Here is a 21,507-nt window from a genome sequence, read left to right as displayed (position 1 = left end):
TAAGATATGTATTTAATTTTTTTTTCTTTCATGCATTTGTTTCTAACGCAAATATAAGATTATTTCTTTGTTGCTTTGTATGTCCCTCCCCCACAGTATAACCACTGCTTTCACTGTATTTGATGTCGATATAATTTGTGGAGGGGAAGGAGAAAAACATGTCGTTTAAATAAGGGTACAGGTGGACCTGTTGCAACAGTAAGAAGTACAAGTTGTCATGTCGAAATCGAACTTTACAACTTGGAGGGGGGAGGACTGGGGGGGAGGGAGGCTTGGAAGGGATGGGAAGGAAAACAAAGGAGGAGGCTACAATGCTTGATAAGAAATGTACTCACTATCTTGCCCATGTAATTGTAACCCCTCTGTACAGTATGTTCACAATACAAATTTAAAAAATAAAAAAATTCTATTATTATTTCATAAAGTCATAGTATAGTTTTCAAAATCTATTAAACATAAAACTGAGAATTTATTTTTGACAAATCTGTTACAGTCTTCTATGTGTCTGGTCTTGTAGTTATCTATATTATCTTCACTACTAAACATGGTAAAAAGATTCAAAGTTAGGATGAAGGCTGAAGATACACCATTTTACAAGATTGTTCTGACTGACCGGTATTCCTTGAATTTACATACGAGTTTATTGAGCAGGTGGACCAATATTCTACAGAGATATCTACATGTTTGATAGTCACTCATATTTTGTACCTTGTAAAAACACAAGAAACCAGATATTATATATAGAAAAATGTCTTCAGAAAATAATTGAAACAACTAAAATTAATTCAGGAATGAGCTAAGATTTAGATAACCCTGTAGCTTAACACAGCTGAATGATAACAACTTGAGCTGTACAACAGAGGTGAGTGAGAGGGGAAATAATGATGGACCACATAGGAGCTATATGTCATTGCTATTGTGTTTCAAAAAACAGAAAGACTTCAGAGAAGATAAGGAGAAAAATAAAGTGTCCTGATACAAGTTTCTTTTTAATCCATTTTATAGTTTGTACTAAAAGTCAGTGAAAATGGGAAAAATTAAAATAGAAATTAAACATTGTATATAACTGTTACCATGTAAAGAAAATGTAATAGGAATATTATAATTAATTTCCAAAGAAATAAGAGAAAGAATAGTTAAACTCTAAAGGGAAAAATAATGAAGAGAGAAAAGAACCAAAGTAAAACCTTTATCCATAACAAACAGAAGAGTTTGGAAGTGAAATTGCTAGCGTGGATAGAATATGTATCACATTTTATCATATATAATTTTGAAAAAGCATACTAGGAATGAAAGTTTGATAGTCATGGTTTAAAACACTATTTGGATTATAACTAGGCAGTATAGCTCAGTGGTAAACCAATGTGTGTGTAAAGCAATGGTGTGCTCTCCCAAGCACTACAAAGTACACACAAAGCACACACACACACACACACACACACACACACAACCACATAAACACACACACACACACCACATACACATATTTGGAATATTGATTTTATCATATTAAACGGAGGAAATTATCACAAACAATAAAAGTATGTTAATATATGAAATCATAATATTACTTGTACTATTTAAAAGTTTAGTAGAAATAAAATAGTCACAATATACTTGGATTTTAATAGATTAAGTAAATTGAAAATTAATAGAAGACATGAAAACCTTTGCAAATAAGTTTTAAATAATAAACATTTTGAAACATGTGTCCTTTTATTTTGACAAAAGATTGATGTTACTGGTGTTTTAACTCAAGATTTAGAATATGATAGCATGGTGCTGTATATAACGCTATGGATGGCTATATCTATAATCATTTCACTCTGAATAGTTTTATAATAAGGTCTCATAGTTTCCCAGTCTCTCCCGAATTACAAATCCTATTTACATTTCACACCATAGCTAGAAAATGGATGCAACAAATCACCATGACGAGCTCAAACTTTTTTTAAATTCAAGTACAAATATTTCCAAAAAGTGATCAGGTAATGAAGCCTTTCTTAATAAAGTATGCGCTTTTTGGAAATACAGTATGTATTTGTTTCATGGACAAATATGTTTATAAGAAAATAAATGTATTTAAATTCACTAACCATATAAAAATTAAGAAAATAATTTTTAAATAGCCACATGTTAAATATATTAAAATCAAAATATATGTGTCTGAATAATTTACATGTGTAAAAATCATGCAAAATTAAATTAAATGATCCTACAACTCTGAAAAAAGAATTATGCTAAAGAAACAAAAGGAAACATTTAAGCTCAAAATTTGAAATTTAGAAAATAAAATGAAGTAGGGGCTGGGAAGGTAGCTCAGTGGTAGAGTGCTTGCCTTGCATGCATGAAGCCTTGGGTTCCATTCCTCAGCACCACATAAACAAAAAGAAAAAAGCCAGAAGTGGTGCTGTGGCTCAAGTGGTAGAGCGCTAGGCTTGAGGGACAGGGCCCAGACCCAGAGTTCAGGCCCTACAACCGGAACCCCCCCCCCAAAAAAAGAAAAGAAAATGAAGTGTACTCTTTATTTGACTTAATTAAGTTTAAACGTTCTGTATATCAATTTTATAATGAAAATGCTTGAACAAAGACAGCAAAAGTACTCATTGATCAATAGCAACAGCAAAAGCATCAGTAGTTCTTGTTTTGAGTGTACAAAAATATCAATGGAAGATATAACAATGTTCCTTCCCTAAGAAATGTACTCATTGCTTCATTTATGTAACTGTACCCCTGTGTACATTACCATTATAATAAAATTAAATTGAAATTAAAAATAAATAATAATAATAATAAAATAATAATAATAAAAATAAATAAATAATATACCCATTAAGAATTCTTAGAAACCATTGGTTAAAAACTTTGTAAAAAACTGCTCTAAATACCCAAGGAATATACTTTGATGATACTATTTAAATACTTCAACTTCAGCAGTAAAGCAAAAAGTTTAAAAACTGTTACAAATAAACTAATAAATAAGAATATATTACTATTAATCATAAGACAAATTTATAGTGGCAGTCAAATATGTAAGAAATGAGGCAATTTGCCATTCATTTGCACTTACTAAGTGAGAAAGAAATTTCTAGGTATTTTTTAATTATCACAAGTTTAATGAAGAAACTATTCTGTCACATCATATGATAATCAGATAAAGCTGATATTAGAGCAAAGAAGAGATTGTATTAAGTTTTTGGATGTTAATGTACATACCTATTTTGGTTGTGGGAAAATGTGGGTATTTCAACTTGGGGTATATTGTTCTTGGAGGCCAGCAACATATCAGTTCTTAATTTTAGGATAGGGGTTCCCTTTCCACAAGAACATGCCCCTGATCTGTCCTTTTAGCCTTCCCATCAATGGCATCTGAGTTGCACACCAACTTGTCTAGCTTGCTACCTTGACTGGCCTGGATCCGCAGTCCTTCCAATCTTAGTCCCTAGATAGTGCGGGATGGTGGAAATGATCCAATTCACCCAGCTATAGATTGAGAAGTAAGTCCACTAAAGGTTTGGCTTGGTTTCTGTTCTTAAGCCTCCTAAGTATTTAAGAGTACACATGGGATCCCCTGGTGCCAAGCAGTAAGACTATTTTTAACGCAACTAGACATATATATGACTTAGGCTTGTGAATACCTCAGGAAAAGATTAAAAGAGCAGTGAAGCCTAGAGGATAGGCAGAATTTTAACTAGCTACTCAGAGGATGAATAACCTTAGCTAGCTACTCGGGAGTCTAAGATATGAAGACCACTGTTCAATCATGACAATACAAGCGATTATCTCAAAAAAAAAACCAAACAAAACAGAATTGTAGCAGTGGCTGAAATGGTAGACAACTATCCTTGGGCACAGAAGCTGAGGAATAGTTCCCAGGCACTATCAAGCCTCAAGAATGATGAATGCATGCATGAGCACATGCACATGTGCGTGTGCATACTCGCACATGCATGCACAAATACACAAACACAAATGAGTTTTTCAATGTGAAGCTCTTTTTTTTTTTTTACCTTACTCTAATTTATTTCCCTATATTAGTTCACAAATTAACAAAATCAGCTAAGGACCTATTTACATAAAATTCATCATGTTTCTCTAAAATCTACTCTCTTTTTAGAAGCCTGCTTTTATTTGACCCAAAAGTAAATTATTCAGGAAGTCAATTAATCACTCTCAAGTCTGCAGTATTAGATGCTCGTTTAGGTTCCTCCTAGCAATATGATTATGTGAAATCCTGCATCAAGCAATATATTTCTTTCACTAGAAGAGAAACCTCTGTCAAACAATTAATAATAGCTTATTCTCCTCCTGGCATTCATCTGTAGTTTTATTTTCTTCATATATTTCATGATCTGTCTGTGAATGCCAAAGACTGCCGTGAAAATAAAACACCCTTCTCAGCGTTTAGCATGTGTACACCATTCATAGATACTGAAATTGCTTTGGAATAAATAATGTTCACCCTGACTATCTTGACAAAGAAGAATTGGTTTCTCAGCACTATAGGTAAGAACTTGAGGGAAAGAAACAAAAGGAAATGTGAGGAACAACTCAACACATAGATTCAAATGAAACAAAACAACCCAAGAAAACACAATTCAGTACTCAAGAACCTGCAGGAAATGAAAGATTTAAAAATAATAAGCTATGACAAGCTTATGAAATTCGTGACTATATGGGTGTGCACTGTTGTGAGGACAGTGGCTAAAGCCCAGACTGAACAGAAAGTTCTCTACACAATGCCATGCACCTGTTATTCTAAATTCCAGCAAGAATACCATTAAGTGGACTGAGGCCAAGTTCATACACAAGTAGGAGGCCAGTTTCTAGCTGAAAAATAATCAGGATAACATAGGGCTGGGAGCATGACAAAGTGGTAAGAACACCCATTGAAGGGGCACAAAACACTAAATTTAAACTCTAATATTAGGAGTATTAAAGAAAAAACTATGATTTTAAATAATTAGAACAATTGTAACACTTGAGTATTTGAGTCCAGAAAAATCCATGGAAGAGATAGAATGAACCCATGTTCCAAAGCTACTTTAGTGATAATGTTTAGTGGTACTTCAGACAAAACAGAGTTACCTTGCAAATGAGCATGAATGTGCATTTGGGTGATGGAAATACTCTACTTACACAGGTGTAAATTAAATAGATTTTTGGGGGGTATATTGGAGTTTTTGAACTAAGAGCCTGGGTGATGTCCATGAGCTTTTTCTCTATGCTATCACTCTAATACTTTGAGACACAGTTCCAATTCTGATTTTCTGTTGGTTGTTTGGAGATAAGAGGTTCATGGACTTTCCTGCACAGGATGGCTTCAAACGATGATCATCAGATCTCAGCCTCCTGAGTAACCAGTATTCCAGGCATGAGACGTCGATGTTTTTAATAATTTAGTAAATTGTATAGTTACAGAAGTTATAAATTATCATTGTAACCTGTGTAATATATGTGTGTATGTATAGATCAATGCATACAGTTAGAAATATATTAACATATTTTTGCATCTACAGGAAATTTATGAAATCATACTTCATTAAAAAATAAAATGGAAACAAAAATTAATGAGGAGCAAAACAAAGGGAATTATTACACGTTTCTTTTTGTTGAATGGAATATGAATTTTGAGAATCAGTTTGGGAAAACCATCTCTATTTTAACAAAATGGATAATTGCTATTAATTCCAATCCATCTATTTGTCCATATTGTGCATCCTCACACATGAGTGTCAAAATCAAACAACACTTCTTGCCTTTGTATTTAACTCACCTGATATAATTTAGGGGATAGATGAAGTAATCAAATAAAGATTAAAATAATAGTAAGTGAGGCTATGAGTCAGAGCTGAAAAAGATTTTAAATATAATAATAACTAATTAAATTGCATATTTCTTACTTTTAATCTGTTGTTATGTCACTCATTCCCACATTAGGAAAGTACATAGAAGGTTCTCACTAAATTATATGTAATTATCAAAATGTATTGAAAGAATATGGGCACAGTGTGGTTTTAGCTTATTGAGACCTGTATGGGGTAGTGTGTTTTTGAGGACTTGCAATACGTTGTGATGGAGATGAAGGGAAGGATGTGCTGGCAAACTGGCTAGAGGATTGCTTCCAGAAAGATAGCGATCAATTCTTCCAAAAGTTTACAGTAAAATCACTTTCACAACCATGTTCACTACTGCACTATTCACCGGAGCCAAGTTATGGAAACAGCCCAGATGCCCTTTGGCGGAGGGATGGTTGGCAAATATGTGTCATATATACATAATATGTATATATATATGTATATATATGAATATACATATGTATATATATACATATATACATATTCATATCTTCCATTATGAAGACTGTTACGTTATTTGCAAAGAAATGGCTAGATCTAAAAATACGTTAAGTAAACGAAGTCAAAGCTAGACACACAAAGGACCCATGCTCTTTCTCATATTTGGAACCTAGAACTTTATACAAGTTTACACAGTAATATTAACCAAATCATGCTATTTGTAGAGGAGTATTTAAAAGATGTAATTTTTATAAAATTGAACTTTTAATCCAACAAAATGAATACCAGGAAACTATCACTTGGAAGACATGAGGGGAAGTCAAAGGGAAGGAATAAAGAGAGTTATGGAGGAAGAAAGTGAAGACATAATATTCAATGCAGATAGTATGAAACTAGAAAAAATTAAAGTGTGGTGAGGTTTAGAAGAGTAGGGAAAAGTTATATAAAGATCCATTATACTTAAAAACATGATTTATTTAATGGAAATTCCCTTGTACAATTAGTTAAGATAATAAAAATATAATTAAAAACAATGGAGACATCTGATCTTAAACTGTGTTCTCTTAAACCATCAGTCAATATAATAGTTTCCTCCTCAGAAATTTTCTTTGAAGGTGTTTTCCTCATAGTGACAGAAAAATAATCAATGCAATGAATACCAATACATCACATTGCACATCATAAAGAGACACAATAAAAATCACAGTAAAAATGTTAGAATTCACCACATGAGAAAATAACAGGTAGAATTTTCCAAATGTTAATTGATTGTTTTTCCAAGTACTTTACCTATGATATCTAATTTAATCCTCACAATAATTCCATAAAGTGAAACTACTTGGATTTCTAATTCTCAGATGATGATATTGAAGTCTTCAGAGTTGTAATTACTAGTACAACATTGCACACATGGTAAGTGTTAGCCTGAGGTCCATCTCCGACTCTATCAATTAACCTCATTCTATTTTACGACTAAAATACCAGTACTTAGTCTACAAATTCTAGGTAAAATTCCCAGAATTATTGTGTACACTCATAATATTTCACTTTATATTTGTTAGAAAATAGGGAACTGTAATATGAAAACACAAAGTTCATAATCAATGCATTTACCTCCCTGGTGAAAGGAAGTGCTAAAGTATAACATTCTTGATTTCTTGGTCAAAATATCAGAAATGATATTCTATCCCTTCACTCAAAACTGCAATGCCTGGGGACCCTATCGCTGTTTAACACTGTCTTACTGAAAGAATGACCTCCCCAATTCCTGATGGAAACAAACTGCAGGTCTTATGGACTAATCATTTCCACATTGTAGCTCAACTAAGTTGTTTACCATTAGACGTATTTTGATTGCTTTTTATACTCAACATTTTGTGAGAAAGGTACTACTTTAAAATGCTATTAAAGCAAGACTGATATAAAAATCACCTTTGACCCCAGATAAATATTTTACCTTTCATGTACCCAAAAATGCAGTCTGAAATATCATTAATGTTAGGAATGAGAGGATAAAAAATCATAGACAACAAGACCTAAGCATGAATTAAAGCCTCTCCAACTTGTGAATACAATTTTTTTAAAAAGACATAAAGAGCTGGGAAGGTGGCGTAGTGGTAGAGTGCTTGCCTTGCATGCATGAAGCCCTGGGTTTGATTCCTCAGGACCACATAAGCAAAAAGACAAAGCCGCAAATGACTCTGTGGCTCAAGTGGAAGAGCGCCAGCCTTGAGCTGAAGAGCTGAGGGACAGTGCCCAGGCCCATAGTTGAGGCCCGACTACCAGACTCCCCCCCTCCCAAAAAAAAAGACATCAATGCTACTACATTTGTTCAAACTTTCTTATGATACTAAACATTCAATTGTAAACTGTTAACACTTGAAAATAACTCATTTTCTTGGGAGTAGAAAACAAAACATAAGATTAATCCTAATCATTTTCAAAGACCTTTATTTATATTACAAATTCACTCTTATAACTACAAAGATTCTAAAAATAACTGAAACATAGTGTCACAAAGCACATAATTTAACTTCATCATGTTCATTCAAAGGACTGTGCTAATAGAAAACAAATTTACACTAATAATTAGCTCACCCAATTCACTTCCATTCTTTTATTCTATATTTTTAGTTTCATAAAAACTGACTTTTCATAAAATGATGCATAAAAAAGCCTGTATTCCCACTTACATTTTCAGATTTTAACAATGTTTATTCCAGAAATGTCTTTAGTTGTATACTCAATGAACAGAAATAACACTAAAATATTCAAAGGGTTTTCAGAAATTGCAAGACTCGCTCTGGGATGTTATTTATATTGGAAAAGATATTCAAAAAGCCTCATTTATTAAAGTTGTGATAGTTACTCCCACAAAAGAACTGTTAATGAAAAAAAGTTTGTATGTAAAATACAACTTCAAATCATCCAGAATCTGGAAGTGACACATGCTTTTTGTTTGTTTTTGCAACGAATATCTAACAAACATATCCACAATGTTGATTTTCAATCAATATGATGGGATATTCAAACCTAAAAAATACGGTGTTTATTATCTTAGTGTGAATAGATACGATCTTACAAAGAAAGTTATTTTCAACAGAAATCCGGAAAGAGTTTATCCACCTTGATTTTCACAGGAATAACCAGAGAGTAATACCTGTTTGGTCAAGTTTGTCAAAATCACTCCATGAGTATATCTTAAAAGTATATAGAATTTAAGAGGTCAAATACATATTTTGTACTAACAGTCATCTTACAGCAATAACTTACTACCTAATTATACGTGTATCTTTTTGCCTAACATATACTAAGTGCTGAAAGTGATCTCTTTTATCTAACTTAATGGTATAAATGCTTTGATTATGATGATGCTATTATTTGACAAATAAAATGTACAGAAGTGCGGTTCCACTGAAATGACAGGATGGAACACTGATAAATAACAACATTGCAACACAGCTCTTTTCAGACTCACTCTGATCACATTGGCAAGCAACATTGCAACCACACACAAACACACACACACACACACACACACACACACACACACCCATGTGGGCACATGTACACACACATATACATGCATGCCAAATTCAGGGTTTATTGTACAAAATAGTTCAAATAAAATATTAATGATTAGAAAAAATGATAATTTGCCTTATTACAAAATAATACATAATCCAGTCACCACTGTTGTTACATTTGACTGTCTCTCCACATGTAACCATTGAATTTATTTTTAGTTCATTCACTCATTCATTCATTCATTAGTTTAATGCTAATATTAGAGATTGAACTCAGGACCTGGCTCTGTCCCAGAATTTGTTTTTTTTTTTTTTTGTTTTAGTTTTCTCAAGGCTAGCATTTTACTGTTTATACTAAGCTCCATTTCAAGCTTTTGTGGTTACTTTCAAATCATAATCTAATGAACTTTTTTTTTTCTTGGTCTGGTTTCAAAGCACAATCATCAGATTTCATCTTTCTGATTAGGTAGGATTAAAGACCTGAACCACCCGGGTGACTCCTATTTTTCCAACACTTATGTAATGCACATACTTAGATAGTAATTTAAAACTGAGAGCACAGAAGCAAAATGTACAGTGATGATATTGTCTTGTCAGAAATTCAAGTTAGTAATGTAAATTTCTTCTTAAGTTTATACACAAAAAATACTTAAGAAATATGATGATGTGTGTGTATATGTGTGTACATGTGTGTGTTTGTGTGTGTGTGTGCTGTTGCAATATGTTCCACATATAAACACTGTGCAGGGGTGTCCAGCCATTCACAGTTATTGCATGAATATCTGCCTTGAGATACCAACTCATAGACAATGTCTAGGTGTCCACTCTAGGCTTCCCGATGAAGGGGCGTATACTCATCCTCATCCCTAGTATTCATATGAGTGGACTTTTCGGAAAGTAGTCTCTGCACTGTAGTAAGCTGCAAGGCAAACACTCTAACACTGAGGCACATTGCCAGCCCAAGTATTAAGATTCTTGTCTGTAATTTGGTCAAAGCTATGTCTCTTTATGTAGGCGACTAAAAATGTATTTACTAATTTCAAGTAAATACATAAATTCTATTTCCATCTCTTTTAAAAAGTAAAAAAAAAAATTGTTTGCTCTGTAAATTGATTAGAAGCATGGATTTTGCGGCTAGCTAGGTCATTGCACATCTGTATCTCTTTTCATCTCTCTCTTTCATGGTTCTCATAGACAATATGGTTGTTCCATAATTATTCTAATTTATTTTGCTTTTATATTTTTGGTTGCATCATTTCACTTTCTGCTCTGCCATTTCCCAAAACAGCACCACATAAACAGAAAAATCCAGAAGTGGTGCTGTGGCTCAAATGGTAGAGCACTTGCCTTGATTTGAAGAGCTCAAGGACAGTGTCCAGGCCCAGAGTTCAGGCCCCAAAACTAATTTTTAAAAAAAGAATCTAAATACTTGATAATTCTACTAACAGATCTGACTGAAATCAGTTGAATCACACTTTTCCTGTACAATGAAGGAATAGGTCCAGGCTAGGAAACAGCTAGAGAAGGCAGGCAGATTGTAGAAGATTGTATCTGTGACAAAACTTTGTGGAAAATGGAATCCAGGATTACTTACTGGTAATTCACTTCTACTTGAAGCATGATTCTGAACTATTGCTTGCTGATTTTGAACTATTGCTTTGATCATTATAATCTCCAAGTAGAAAAAGTGAAATTTAATTGATAGCAAAGGACTACTAATATATTTTGACTTCTCATTAAGCATCTTCAATCATCAAAATCACCTGAAGACAATAGAAAGGCCTATTTTTAGATGAAAACAAGTGTCTTTAAAAATAACAAGAATTTAGGTAGTCATACAAAGGACTTCTATTTTACTACTGCATTATACATTTTTTCTAATGTTGAATACCAACATTAGAAAGCTACTAGAAAGCTCTTAAAGCCCATATGTTGAATATTGAATTATCTTACACTATAATGTGGTATTTCCAAAATCATTTACATAGAAGGCATTGTTTCCTATTTTCTCATTCCCAGAATAAGCTGCACATGAAGACACCACTGGTCCTCATTTTCAGTCTGTACCTTTGAATACTGAGGAAAATCTTTCCTCTGCTCTCTATCAATTCCCTATTCCACAGTTAGAATAATTTAGAAGAGCAAAAATGGAAAAAGCGAAAATAAATCATGGTGAAAAATCATATGCAGAAAATTCACCAGATTTTTCTGACCAGTTCAACCAATGTGAACTACTGGGGAAATACATTGACATCTCATTCCCACTGGCACTCAAAGTCTCTTGTTAGGTAACTCTGACGAAGACAAGGAACAAAAGAAAAAAGTGAGGAATGGTATCAATTGCAAGAAAAAAATGGAGTAGGATCCAAGCAAATTTCTTCTTTGGGATGCCGAAATTAATCGCCTTACTATGGTGTGGAGACTACTTTCCAAATAGGCCACCCAATTGAATACTTGTGATGAGGATGAGTATACCCCTCTTCATCAGGAAGCCTAGAGTGGTCACTTAGACATTGTCCATGAGTTGGTAGCTCAAGGCAGATATTCATGCAGTAGCTCTGAATGGCTGGACACCCCTGCACAGTGCTTACATGTGGAATAAAACCAGAGTGGCTTTTTTCTTACTTCATCATGGTGCAGATACCAATTCCCAAACTAAAGGCCTCTTGACCCCCTTCCATATTACTGCTAGGAATAGAAATAGCAAAGATACCATGTATGTACTTCTGTTGAACCACTATATCAAACCAGGTCTGAAGAACAACTTGGAAGAAACTGCATTTGATATTGCCAAAAGCATAAGTATGTATCACTACCTCTTTGAAGTTGTGGAAGGCTGTACAAATTGTTCTCCTAAGTCGTAATGGTTTGAATAAGTTTCTTAACTTTCAAAAATGCCAGTCCATCCTTTGTGTCCTTACAAATTTTTTTTCACAATACAAAGCAACAGCAATATCTTACTTTAAAAATTCATGGATTCCATGGTATTCTTCCAAGTGAATTGCCTGACTTTGTTGTCAAAATGTATTCGTTGTTTGTATACATCTATAATGATTTCAGCAGAGTTTGTGATTTTTTTAAATCAGAAATAATTTTAACTTATCTGTTGAAATGAATAGTATAGACACTAAAGATGTTCCTGGTGCTTTTTTGAAAAAAGTATATCTATGTTTGTATAATGTCCATAATCTATTTCATTCGCTCCTAGATATAATAATTTGAATTCTACATTGTTATATAATGTATAGGTTCATTAATAAATGTGTCCTATCAGATTGCATTCCACATAGAAGAAGTTTAAGATTCCTTTTTTTCCTGGGCCTAATATTACTTTATTTCTTTTGGATAAAATGACATTGTTATCTAATTTCAAGTTTTGTAAAGGTTATGCAATGTAAAGGCTTTTTGAAGGTGAAGATTTAATACAATGATGTAAAACTAACCTTTAGTTCTATGAATTACATGTATTGTTACACCTGTATTTTTGTAATCAACTTTTTAATAACTGTTTTTCATTTCTTGCATCAGAAGAATGAAAAATAAGGAATACTTCACAAATTTTCCTATCATCCTTGTGCAAGTGCCATGTTAATCTCTGTATTGTTGTAATTTGTGTAGACCTGCTGCTGAAGCATGTAGAATCCTCTAAATTTAAGTACTTAATGATGCAATCTTTATACAGGTATATATTCATGGATGCCTATTTGTAACAAGGAACCCTTATTGTTCCTAAAAATGCTATTGATCTTATTTCTCTAAAATTCTGTATATAGTGGAAAAAAAACTGATATCGTTTGGTCGATTGTTCACATTTACAATTTTTTTGTCAATGACTATTTTTCGTTTTCATGTTAAATTTGATCATACTTTGTAGCCGTTACAGCTAATTCCAAAAGTGATGGCTTTTCAAGGACTTATTTATCAACTGAGTTAGCTTTGTGGAGCTAATGGATTCATAGTAAGCCTTGCTTAAGAGGTACTTCTAAATTTCTGCAGCTTAAAATTTCTCAAATGAAGTCTTGCTGGGACAAATGTCTGCCTGAACCTTTACCCTTCTTCCATGTAGGAACAGACCAACCACAATATCTTACCCTGACAGCATAGATTGTCTTACTGAAACAAAACTAATCTTAGTTACAAGGGATCATAGAGAGATGAACCGTTTAGACCGAATTGTTCAGAATGGAAGGTATTTTAGCAAAATATAATTGTTTATTATACTTATCATTTGAAAAGTAGCTAAAGCCAAGAAGGTGAAAAAATTGTTCATATGCATGATTACCTACTGTCCTGGCCTGTCTATCATCCAACTAGGCAGGAACTTACACTACTGACTTTCTATCACCAAATATTTCCATAACTCCTGGAGTAGTCCATATGTTTCTCCTAGATATTAGGCCTTAAATTGGTAATGCTTTAATCACAGTGTTTCCTCTTGACTCTAGGCTGTAAATCTACAAATGGTAAAGCTTTAAGTCTAACTCTACCAAAAGCTAAGTTAGAGATAATGGAATAATACTTTAAAACAGAGTTGCCTTTGATTCCCTAACCACAACACAACAATGCAAAACAATTTTTATATTATATATACTTATATACTTTATATTTATATGTGCTGATTTTAAATTTCACACAGTGAATCTTACTAGAATTGATAATTTGACAAATATATTGACATTTATTCCCATAAATGGATTGGAATATAAATAATTAGGTTTAGAATATATATTAGAATATAAAAAGTATCAATGCAATGTCTTTGCTATAAACTTGTGATACCTTCTAAGTGTTCGTAGTCTTCTGAATTCACATGGTAAAATAACAGTATTTTTTTCTGCTAATCTATAAGGGATTTTACTCTGATGCTCTGTTTATTGTTTTAACTCGCTGGTCCCAAAGTGTTTTAATCCATATTTCTGAAGCATTCTTACTGATTATACACAAATTTTGCTGATATGATGTCTAAAAGCTATTATTCTTCTGGAGGACCCATGGTCCTAGGACACCAGGTCCCAGTTATCTGCACCATCAGATAACAAGCGCAACACTTCTCACATAGGCCCATGCAACATGCCAGCGGAAATTATTGAAGACTCATCTCGATTTCTCATTTCCTATAACATTACAGTGCTCCAATTCCTTTCAAGAATAAGCAGTAATCAATTGTGAAATGCTAAGCAACTTTCAATGAAAGATGAGATCACAAAATCTGAGAGAAAGTACTGTAATTCAAACTTTCAATTTACAGATGACCAGCCCATCTGAGTGAACAAAATCACACATGAACAAGATTATTTTTAATACCCCTCTCCTAATGATTAATGAAAGATTTCATTGCAGCCAAAAAATAGTTTCTGGAATGATAGATCCATAATTGGACTACCAAGGCTAGGAAAACTTGATTTAGAGGTCAAATATAAATTAGAAAATCATTAACTAAGAAGGTCTTTAGTGATTCAAAACACTGGTACTTCAGTAAAACTAGGTTCTGTAGTATAAAAATGTTGCCATTCTCAAACCAATGATAACCTACATTTAATCTCCTGAAAGTATATTCATTTTCAAATAAACTATTTAAAATCACATTTGCCAAAATAACAGTTGACAAGTAGATGATAGTGACATTACAAGATTTTCAAGTGTAGGGAGCAAGTTACAATAGAGTTGATTTATTTACCCAGCACTAATACCAAACAAGTTCAACCATTCATTAAAGTGTAGAAATAGTACCCCCCACGATTTGTGTTGTTCAGTAGGTGCCTTCCAGAAATGTGTTATATAGATCAGCCTCCCATATTTCAAACTCAAATATTAGGTAATAAAGTAAATTTCATAACATAAGAAGGTACATTTTAAAAAGTCACTAATAGTTGCTCTATCATGTGTTGTTTTCTGTTTTCCCTATCTGTCTAACATAGTAAGAAATATGTCTTCAAGTGTTGAATATGGGTCCTGATGAGAGATCTGACAAACATAAAATCTGTCTTCTATATCTATCATATTCCTCTAAGTAGTAAATTTTAGTTTTCTTCTTTTTCCAAAACTTATAGGTAGTAGAAAAAATTATCCTACGTAAAATAAAATAATCACACACCATTGTACAAAGCCATTTATAAAAACTGGTAGTTGGGAATAAATTCTAAGCCATTTTTAAACTGTCTTGTTGACTAAAGATTAATCTTCCAAATGAACAAGAATAAAATCATGTCTAAGTGCTTCACATCTCCAGTCTTTCAAATTGTTATTACAGATGAATGAATTATGGAAATATAAGCTGACATCAGTTCAAGTATACGTGGGATTGAAACAAAGGAGGAGGCGACAATGCTTGATAAGAAATGTACTCATTATCTTGCACATGTAATTGTAACCCCTCTGTACAGTATTTTCACAATAAAAAAATTAAAAAAAGAAACTCATGGAATGTATATAAACTTTTCAAATTATTAACAGACAATTTAACAGAATGACTATCAGGAAATTGAAAACAGAGAGGAACAATAGTAAAGAAATAGAATGAATGAAAAATGAAACAAGGGGCAAGTACAGCTAGAATACTCAATGTACATATGTAACAAAGGAAGTGGAAAATCTGAACTAAATCTTGGAGAAAGGGTTGGTTGAGACTGATAGAAGGAGTGACTCTGACAATTAGATGGACATATTTAATTGTAACACACTTGCACAACCTTTTGAAATTCAGTTAAAAAACACAACAAACAAAAATCTCAACCAAACATCAATCTCTAGAGAGTATGAATATGACCTCTCAAAATTTTAAGCAGCTAATGAAGGACAGTCTTTGGAAAAGCAAACAAAGCTGTTCAAAGAGGACAGTTTGGGGTAGGGGAAACTTTTAACAGATTTAAAAAGATTGTCTAAGGTTATAAATCACCTATATCTACTGCAAATATTTTCTTCTGTGAGTGCTCTTTATCTTAACTGGATACTCCAGTCTTGAGGCACAGTTGATAGCTTGTGAAGACCGAATGGAAGAAATAAAATCAAGAACCTATTACTCCACTGGAGAGAAAACATTCCTCTATGATTTCTCTCAATCTCTTCACTCCTCCATTTTCATACTTTTAATAACATCAAGTTATTTGAATTATATCTTTCCTTCTTTGTTCTCACAAAGGAATTGTTCAAAATAATTCATTAAATATTATTTGCCATTATTTTCTATCATGCTGTTTACTTGTCCAAGCGAGTCCATTAAACTTCCCCTTTTCATTTGGTTGCCACGGAAACTCAACAACAATGTTAATGAGTACAAACGCTAATGCAAAACTTTGTCTCCAAAAAACCAGTCCAAGAACCTATAATCACAAATATTTAGCTATAATTTTTTTTCTTTTTTCTTTTACCTTGAAATCTTCTTGTGTCTAAAGTGCCCACAAAAAAAAATACTCCACCACTTTTTGGTTCAATCACTTCTAACCTCAAAGATATATTTTGCTAACAAAATGCTTAGAGGAAACTTAAGAATACTCCACTTTTATCTTCTTTCTTAAGACTCTCCTTAGATACCATATCAGGACCAGTGAAGTTATTCTTTGCAAAATTATTTCAATAGATTTCTCTTGGTCTTGTATTTGCTCAACAAGATGTATGGAGAAGAATAGAGTTAAATGACCGATTCCTTGGATGACATTGTCTGTTACAAAGGACAATACTTCTATGTCCTTCTTATATGTCCTATTCTTAGCTCTTGCCTGATTTCCAATTAATCACAGCTTCTTGGCTTCAAGTCTAGTGAAACGGAAGGACTATAAGGCGTCCACCAATGCTACATCTTCATGGTTTCTCTTTGAAAACTCCTTTACTTGGAGGTAGAATTTATTTTCATGTCTTCATTCAATTTGTTCTGCATTATACTGAGCCAAATAGGCTCTGTAAAATCACTTTAGGTAGCAAAAACATTAAGACAATCTATAACAAAAAGTTTTGGCCCCCTCCACTGCTGAAACCAATATGCTTAGCTAGGGTTTCTAATAACGTGTTTTCTTACCTTTTCAGTTTGCTCAATTCTTTTCTGATCCCCAAACTTTTTGGCTTATGTAATAAGATAAGTCTTCACTATCTCATGTTAATAAGGATATTATATTTTTGAGCTAATTAGTAATGTGAAATCATTGGTTTGAAGTATCCAATCAGATTTTTTTTTGTGTTTCAATGCTTCTCGTGCAAAGGTATTGTGGAAAGTATTAAAACAGAAAAGTGTAAATTCAATACGTTCTTTCATTGTGAAGGGCACTTTCTCCCTAAATATTTTGACCCAAATTATTTTTAAGAGAATTACTGTTTAGTAATTAAAGGTCAATTCATAAATTTTGATGTCTTATTTTTTAAAAAAAAACTTTGAATTTAAATTCCACTACAACCTTGTTTCACACAATAAGATTATATTTCTTGGGTAAGGACAATTCTCATGGGAACCTACGGGATTTACAGCAAGGTTTGTGAGTTTGTTTACTGTGAAAATGAGCCATCTTACCCACATTGCTCCCTCTCAGCTAAGTCTCCATGAATTTCTTTGAATGAAAGCCTATTTTCCCAGGCAATTTTAAATTTTCTTAATAGGCTAAGTTAAAAAGTTAGAACAATTAAAATTTACCTGTCATAATTTTAAACTCTTTGAAATTCCTTTATCAGAATCGTGAATTTACCAATCCTAATTTCACCTTTACCATCAAAAACAGTTAACATGTTTTTTTTTATGATATAGAATCCATGAAACTATTATTTTCCAGTGGCTTTGTTATGCATACATATGAACATATAAGCTGATGCTGAGCAAAATGAACTCCAAGATATGGAAAGAGATATTTATTTGCAGTTTTTGTTTTTATTGTACTATGTGGTTTCTATTTTCCTTGGGTTTTTCCCCTATGGTTTATCTCCGACTGTGTTTGAATTTGGTACCGTGTGTAATGTGCATACATTTACTTTAATTAGGGAAGGGAAGAGGAACAACAAAATGGTGAGACAAAGGACAAAGGGCAAACCAATGCAGTAGCAATATTCACAAGGCAATATGTTGTAAATGTACATTACAACTTGTGAGGGGTTTTGGGATGAAGGAAAACTGTGAGAAAAATGAGAAAGGGGATAACAAGTTTGAAAAGTTATGTATTCACTGCCTTACAATTGCTAACCCACTACACATCACTTTCACCTTAAAATTAAATTTAAAAAATCAGCTGCATGAAATAAAATTTCACTGTATTGCTATAGTAAATATTATTCTGTATGTAGTAACTTTTAAAAAAAGTCCTATTTGGTGTCTAATTTGAATTGATTACCCCTTCTTTTTCAGAGGGCGATCAACTTAAATGTTATTCAATTAAACTAGACAATTTTTCACAACATACTTGCCAATATTTTCAAAAAAGAATAAATTAGTACATTCTCATACTAAAATCGAAAACTGTTTAATTCTATGGAAACCCATAACTTTTAAATTCCTATGACTAATAACTACTCACTTTCAAATTCTGAATATTACATACATGAGAGATTCAAAATAGTACCTGTTTGCATGTTATGTAATTCTGCAATGGATGCATTTTCCAATGGGGTGTTACAGAATGCGATGTGAACAGAAAAATAGCCACATTCTGGTATAGGATAAAACTATAAAGCATCCGTTATAATTAATTCTTCAAGAGTAAGCAATAGTTTATCAGATTAAGCTATTATTTCTATGACCATCAATCCCAAAATTTACGCCATAAAGTCATCCTAGAACAACAGTTTCCAACTCGTAGGGTGCACCTCAAAATTCCCTTAATTCACATCACTAATAACTTATCTCTATTGAGAAAAAATACTACACCTCTGCCATTGTGATGCCCTCCATGTTCTGGAAAGAACACCACAATAAACTGGGTTGCATCATTTTTCCTCCACTGGTATTCTTGCAAATATTATTTATATTTATAACTTTTTTAACTATCATAGATATTCAGGATGCTAAGATCGGAAGATTACAGTTCAAAGCACACCCTGGCAGGAAGGTTCCCTAGAATCTTATCTCCAATAAACTTCCCAGCAAAAGCCAGACACAAGTGGTACTGAGCTTGAAGTGGTAGGGCATAAGCCTTGAGCTTAACAGGCTCAGAGACGGTCCAGAGTTCAAGCCCTATGACAAAGCAATAAAACAAAAACAAAAATAAAAACAAACCCTAAACATAGCATTTTTCTCATTGTATACAGAGGCACATAATTAAGGAAATGGCTTCCTGTGTTACATACAGGTAGAAGAAAGAAGATGTCACACAATTATTCTCTTCATACCATGTTATATTAAAGCCTCAAAAATTGCTTTTTCTAAATTTATAAATTAATATAATCAATTTGTTGGCATCTCGGTCTACATTATTCACATTATCATTTTATACATGAAGTGTTGGTGTTATCTATTAACTAAGTTCTAATTATAGCTCTCTTGAAACAATATGCTAGGCAAATAGAATGCAAGAAACATTTGTAAATTTGTCAATTAAACCCTCTACTTAAAGAGAATTTTGTAGTATCCTGTAGAATATGAAATTACAAACAAAACCAAAATATTTATTTGAAATCTAAACTCTAATTTAGCAAGCTCTATAAAGACCTACATTAGTTGAACTTTGCTATTCCTCCATGCTTAAGTTTTTGTAATCCTTCATCCTTTCATTGGAATCTAACTGAATGATGATTACTTACTATTTCAAATTTTGGATGGGAATCATGAACCATTTTGCATCTAGGAAAGTTCTGTGATGAAGAGAGCATTTAAAACAAAACTGAGGATTATATACCAGTTGCATTTCAATAGACAAATTGGCTTCTCAAAACATAATGAAGAAATTAACCCAAACTCCCAACTGTGTATTCCTTTCTTGTTTGGTGTGTTTTATTAAGACAACATTATACTACCTGGTCCAGGGAAGGTATCAGTAGTAATTCCAGTCTCTAATTCCCTGTCATTCTGAATGCTATTGCCCCACCATACTTTCTTGGTTTATTTATTTATTTATTTGTTTGTTTGTTTATTTATTCATTTTTGGGTCCATTAATGGGGCCGGACTCTGGGCCTGGGTGCTGTCTCTCAGCTTTTCAGCTCAAGGCTAGCGCTCTACCACTTGAGCCACAGAGCCACTTCCGGCTTTTTTTCTTTTTGCTTATGTGGTGCTGAAGAATCGAACCCAGGGCTTCATACAAGGCAAGCACTCTACCAATGAGCCACTTTCCCAGCCCCTTCTTGGTTTATTTAATCTAGATACAGACTAGCAATTCTGAACTTCTCCAGTGATATTATCCACTAGACTTCTCAGACTGTTCATGTACTATTTTCAAAGATCGTCTAACAATTGACACAGGGTATCAACATTTTCAAATGTAACTGCGGGGTCTCTGATTCATTCCTCCATGGATCCAATCCCTTTAATATTGATTACTTGACTCTTTTACTATCTCTGGTCCTACCTATGGAATATTCTCAACCTTTTTTAAGAAAGTTCACTTGAGGACTTTCTAACATTAAAAATTATCACTTGATTCTAGTCCTACTCAGGACGTATTTTCTATTGATTTCTAACTTTTCTACATATTCTGAGAGTTGCTTCATTTGTGTATATGTGTGTGCACATATAAGTGCCTCTGTGTGTATGTCTATGTTTATATGTATGTATGCAAAAGCCTCAAGCTCTGATTCATCATTCTTGCTCATGACTGTTATTCCATCACCTGAACCATTCTTCTAATCCAGGTTTTGGCTGGTTAATTATAGATAGTGTCTCAAAAACTGTTCTGCCATGGCTGGATGCAAACTGAACTTCCCAGGCTCCTTTACATTCTTAGGTTTCATTTATCCACTAGAATCAACTTTTAAACTGCAAACATTTTTGTTAGTATAAAGTCTAAGCTGTAGCCCAGATTTTTAACTCAAGAATTCATATAAAGATAGATGAACATGCACATTACATATGCTGAGTGCACACTGTTAGAAATGTGATCCTAAGCTGGATGGTGGCGAGATCTGAGGATTGGGTTCAAAGCCAACCTGGAGACTCTTTTCTCCAATTTACTGCAAGAAAACTGGAAGCGGCACTGTGGCTCAAGTGGTAGAGCATTAGCATTGAGCGGAATAGCAGAGGGACAGTGCCCAGACCCAGAGTTCAAGTGCCAGGACCACC

General features: G+C 33.2%; 1 pseudogene; it reads right to left on the bottom strand.

Moving 5' to 3' along the window:
• Positions 1-12,860: 12,860 nt before the first annotated feature.
• Positions 12,861-12,960, bottom strand: LOC122103080 (annotated as a pseudogene).
• Between the last annotated feature and the right edge of the window lie 8,547 nt (positions 12,961-21,507).

The sequence above is a fragment of the Dipodomys spectabilis genome, unplaced genomic scaffold (assembly GCF_019054845.1).
Source record: "Dipodomys spectabilis isolate Male_0828 unplaced genomic scaffold, ASM1905484v1 ptg001627l, whole genome shotgun sequence".
In the NCBI taxonomy this organism is placed as follows: domain Eukaryota; kingdom Metazoa; phylum Chordata; class Mammalia; order Rodentia; family Heteromyidae; genus Dipodomys; species Dipodomys spectabilis.
The sequence above is the reverse complement of the archived record's forward strand: the minus strand, read 5'-3'. Positions and strand labels throughout refer to the sequence as shown.